This window comes from Thermobia domestica, chromosome 6, assembly GCF_964235325.1.
Source record: "Thermobia domestica chromosome 6, izTheDome1.hap1.1, whole genome shotgun sequence".
Taxonomy (NCBI): domain Eukaryota; kingdom Metazoa; phylum Arthropoda; class Insecta; order Zygentoma; family Lepismatidae; genus Thermobia; species Thermobia domestica.
Window position 1 is genome coordinate 48,071,430 of NC_137459.1, and position 6,000 is coordinate 48,077,429.

The window sequence follows — 6,000 nt, forward strand, 5'->3', positions numbered from 1 at the left end:
TTTCCTATATACACAAATATAACAGTCGTTTATAATATTGTATTGTGGCTAAATGTTTTTCAAATGCGACACAGGAATCCATGAATTAAAGGAAGGGGGATATCCCCGCCAACGAACAAGTACACGTTTACCTTTAACTTCTAAAATTTCGTCTATTTCATAAACTTTAGGCAGAGGCACTCCTTGTAATTCCTCTTCGTAAAATGTACCATCAATTACTTCACCATTTAAGTCCTCCAACACATAAACCACTTTCTTTTCCTTATGTATCACCTGTTTTATTTTAAATATTTCTACAGTCCACTTTTCTTTGTACCCTTTTTCAAAATGCCGTTTTGCTTTAGTAATGCGCACAGTATCACCTTTTTTATATTTTGCTATGTTAGTATGTGGCATTGGTTTTATTAATTTATTCCAAACTTGTTGAAAAGTGTCCTGGTTCACACTGGCGGGTGGTAATTGATGAGCTCTATGCGGTCTAGAATTATATGCCTGAACAAGTTTCGATAGCACATCTATGTAGCGGTAAGTCTTCTTTGCTGTAAAATATTTCCACATTCGTTCCTTAAGAGTTCGATTAAAACGTTCCACTACACTTGCCTTAATATCGGGATTTTGTGTTGTGAAGAATTTAATATTTTGCTTTTTTAAGTATAACTGAAATGGTTTATTAACAAACTCTGTACCTTTATCTGTTTGTAGACGTAAGGGTCTACGAGGTGTAGATGCAAATATTTGCTTAAATGCTTTTATAATGTTTTCACCAGTTTTTGTACGTACAGGCACAGCCCATGCATAACGACTAAACAAATCAATCACTGTTAAAATATACCTATTACCATCATTATACTTTTGCAGACTTTGCATATCGTTTAAATCAGCTTGCCACTGATCGTCAATATTGAACACTAAATAGGGATTACGTGGAAACTTTTTGCGTACTGGTTTATGCAGTGTATAAGTCGGCTGTTCTTTTACCCACTGTTGCACCTTGTGTAGAGGAATTGACTTCTTCACAGCTCTCCATAATGTCGTAGCAGTTGAAAACGAGGCAGGGTGTGAAGGATTATAATAAATATCGGCCAGCTTCTTCATATTTTATAATCACACCATCTGTTGACAACTTTACGTTTACGTGGTGGCTCCTCCTCTTCTTCTTCCTGTTTTGGATCAGCAACAACAGCAGATGATGTCAGCTTACGAATATATTCTATACGTTGTGGGTTGCCTATATACTCTAAAGGTATATTGGATTTTGCTAACAGTTCAGCGAAGGGTTCCCAACCTGTAGGGGAAATATTTTTCTTGCGATACCTGACAAAATCTGCTATTAGATCTACTATATTAGCTCCAGGAATTAATTTATTATAAATATTAACATTACCACTGTCATCCCAATGAATGTTGGAATTTTGTTTTAATCTACGTAATAAAGGTCTTGCTTTACGCAGACAATTTTCGGGGAGAGTAGATAGTATTTCATCCTCTTCCTCCCCGTCCTCATCCTCCTCCTCCTTCTTAGTACCAACACTAGTTGATGTTGTTGCAGTAGGTTTTTGCACAATGTGTAAATATTTTTGTAACACCTCTTTATAGCGTATCCATTTTTCTTCAACACTCATATTTTTATTATTTAAAATATTTTTCATCTCATCATCTAAATTAGATATAGTTTGATATTGGTGCAATTTTTCCGGTGCAATTAAAACAAGCTTTTGTGCATGCTGCATAATTATTTAATTAAAGTAGATAGTATACCTCCAATAATAGGTGCAAGCAAAGCAGTAAGAAACCCACCTTTTTGTACAATTATTCGTTTTTTCTTTTGTTTTAATGATGGACCTTTTTTCGCTAAATACCTCAATTCCTTTCTATACCTTTTTAATCTATTTTTCTCTTTTTTATTTAACGGAACATTTCCTTGTAATACGTTATAGGAACATTCACAAATAGAGCGAATTAATTCGGGATCAGCATTTTGTAAAATTGCTTGGCGTACTTTGGGTTTTGCCTTTGCTAAAAGTTTTAGTAAATGTGCACTCTCTTTGCTAATCATTTTTTTTCTTTTTGTAGCTATTATATTAAAATTGAGTATTAAAATATATCAGTTATTGAGATTATTTTTTTACCGGTACATAAACATAATTGTAAGAATCTGAGGGGAAAATTTTTGTTCGAACACGATGTTCGTCGGGAGTGCCCTGTTTTAAATCAAAAACCAAATAACTATGAGGATCTTGTGTTGCGTCCTGATAGGCTTCCTGTACAAATTTTGTGTTACCAGGATATAATTGGCGTGCTAGATAGTTAATTTGAGCCTGGTCTCTGGGGTTTTTAAAACATATTATATAATGGCAATTTAATGATATGTCTCGCATACCTTTAGCTTGATGAAACATATTTTGTGTTATAAAAATAACACTTAAATCTCGGTGGTGGCTACCTTTAGTAAAAAAGTCAACAATTCGTGTATCACATTCTCGCATTAAATCGTCAATAATTACCAGATGTGGGCCAGCATGTGCTGGAAAATCATCTATTTTGGGGAGCCCTTCTTTAAATGTACAACCTGAGGATAGAGTTTCATACAGAGGTTGCCACTCACCATAACACCATACTATATTTTTCCATTTTTCGGCATAATGTTTTAAAAACTCTTTTACAAAATACGATTTACCACACCCAGTGGGGCCAGCTATAATACAAGTAAATGGGTGTTGAAACTCCATATTCTGTTACACCACAAAATAATTATGAATATAATAACATATTATTATTATTACTTTTCAGGCATGTTTACAACTTTACATAATTGAGAACAAGTAATTATGGTCCGCTGAATGCACGGCAAATGAAGCTGGAGTTTTCGCCATGTACAAACACAGAAATTTACCTGACCATTACTATCGTCATCTGACGAACGAACACTGGCGAATAGCTTTAAGAGTATCTGACAATGATATTTTATAATTTTCACTAATGAAAAATTGTGTAGGCAATGAAGAATTTGTAACAGCATTAAAGTAGTTTTCAATATATGAATAATATGATAGAAAAGTATACCACTCATCAGGTGAAAGACGAATACGATCATAGTAATTATGTAAAGTGATAATAACAGAAAATTCTCCCTCATCATCGTATGCTAGACCAACACATACCTCGAGTTCATTGAAATAATAATAATATTGATTTAAAATTTGATTATCCATTTTTTTTACTCTCTACTTAATTAAAAACTATCGTTTCTACTAATACTGTATTTACCCTATTCGATTTCTTTTATAACCGTAGGGAAGTGTATCAAAATTTTCTATTCGTTTCCTTTTACTAGATGTAGCCTGATAAATTCTAAGATGTGGATAATTTCCAAGTAAAGCAGAAGATCGAGAGAATCGAATCTTGCTGCCCTTGGTCTAAAATGCATGCCGAAGACCATAGAAGAAAGAATTTGTTTTCTAATTTCTGGAGTGGGGGTAAGAAGCTTGTTTGTTGTATAAAAGGTATAATCCAATATGGATTACTGAATCGACGCCCTACTAGTGGGTTTCTAAAGCATAAGGAGAGAGTAGAATTTTTGTCATAGTGGCCTAATTCCTATGTATTCGAAAATGAAAGTCGCAATAATGCCATATTGTTTTATTTTTTTACTATGTACTAATTGATCTACTCGCAGCAGGATTAGTTAAAATGAACCTCCTTCAAATTTGTTTCTTCGTTACAAAAGGCACATAAAATGGTCTCTCTTTGCTTTTCCTCCGTTCATTTGTAGAGCACAAAAAGTAGCCGGAAAATCTGAATACAAAAGATAAAATGGTCTTTCTAAAAAAGCCAACAAATTTTCTGCTTAGTACAAAACTGGATGGGTCACACAGATTTATATCTTTGTATATTTTGAGTACTACAAAATAAAATAAAATGGCCCTTCCCCGTTTTCTTGGGACATGTAGTTGCTGGTGACCAATTACTAAATGTGGAAACACGACCTCAATATGTGGGGTTGTTTACGAGTGATTAGGTTTTAAGTATGTTGACCTTTGACCTCGATGGTCATTATTTTGGAACTTGTGGTTGCTGGTGACCCGTTACTAGATTTGGAAACAGCACCTCAATATGTGGCTCCGTTTTCGAGTTATTAGGTTTTAAGTATGTTGACCTTTGACCTCGATGGTCACTATTTTGGAACTTGTAGTATCTGATGACCGATTACTAGATTTGGAAACAGCATCTCAATATGTGGCTCCGTTTTCGTGTTATTAGGTTTTAAGTATGTTGACCTTTGACCTCGATGGTCACTATCTTGGAACTTGTAGTACCTGATGACCAATTGCTAAATGTGGAAACACCACCTCAATATGTGGATCCATTTTCGAGTAATTAGGTTTTAAGTATGTTGACCTTTGACCTCGATGGTCACTATTTTGGAACTTGTGGTACCTGATGACCAATTGCTAAATGTGGAAACAGCACCTCAATATGTGGATCCATTTTCGAGTAATTAGGTTTTAAGTATGTTGACCTTTGAGCTCGATGGTCATTATTTTGGAACATGTAGTACCTGATGACCTATTACCAGATTTGGAAACAGCACCTCAATATGTGGGTCCGTTTTCGTGTTATTAGGTTTTAAGTATGTTGACCTTTGACCTCGATGGTCATGATTTTGGAACTTGTAGTAGTTGATGACCAGTTACTAGATTTGGAAACAGCATCTCAATATGTGGATCCATTTTCGAGTGATTAGGTTTTAAGTATGTTGACCTTTGACCTCGATGGTCATTATTTTGGAACTTGTAGTAGTTGGTGGCCGATTGCTAAATGTGGAAACACCACCTCAATATGTGGATCCATTTTCGAGTAATTAGGTTTTAAGTATGTTGACCTTTGACCTCGATGGTCAATGTTTTGGATCTTGTGGTACCTGATGCCCAATTACTAAATGTGGAAACAGCACCTCAATATGTGGCTCAGTTTTCGTGTTATTATATTTTAAGTATGTTGACCTTTGACCTCGATGATCAGTATTTTGGTACTTGTAGTACCTGATGACCAATTACTAGATTTCGAAACACCATCTCAATATGTAGATTCGTTTTCGAGTTATTAGGTTTTAAGTATGTTGACCTTTGACCTCAATGATCATTATTTTGGAACTTGTAGTACCTGATGACCAATTACTAGATTTGGAAACTGCACCTCAATATATGGCTCAGTTTTCGAATTAGTATTTGGTTTTAAGTATTTTGACCTTTGACCTCGATGACCACTATTTTTGGAACTTGTAGTAGTTGATGACCAATTACTAGATTTGGAAACTGCACCTCAATATGTGGCTCAGTTTTCGTGTTATTAGGTTTTAAGTATGTTGACCTTTGACCTCGATGATCATTATTTTGGAACTTGTAGTAGTTGATGACCAGTTAATAGATTTGGAAACAGCACTTCAATATGTGTCTCAGTTGTCGAGTTATTTGGTTTTAAGTACGTTGACCTTTGACCTCGATGGTCATTATTTTGGAACTTGTAGTACCTGATGACCAATTACTAGATTTGGAAACACCATCTCAATAAGTGGATCCGTTTACGAGTGATTGGGTTTTAAGTGTCATACAAAGGGCGTATCACACATAAACTATCAGACCCAGATAAAAATAAGTATGATATTCGTAATCAGCATGTTCGAAAACCCTTATATACCGAGTTTAATCCAGATCGGTTAAAATTGTCATACAAAGGGCGTATCCCCCATAAACTATAAGACCCAGGTAAAAATAGATATGATATTCGTAATCACCATGGTCGAAAACCCTCATATACCGAGTTTCACACAAATCGGTTAGAATTGACATAGAAAGGGCGTATCCCATATAAACTATAAAACCAAGGTAAAAATAAGTATGATATTCGTAATCAGCATGCTCGAAAACCCCCATATGCCGAGTTTCATCCAAATCGGTTAAAATTGTCATAGAAAGGGCGTATGCCACATAAAGTATAGGA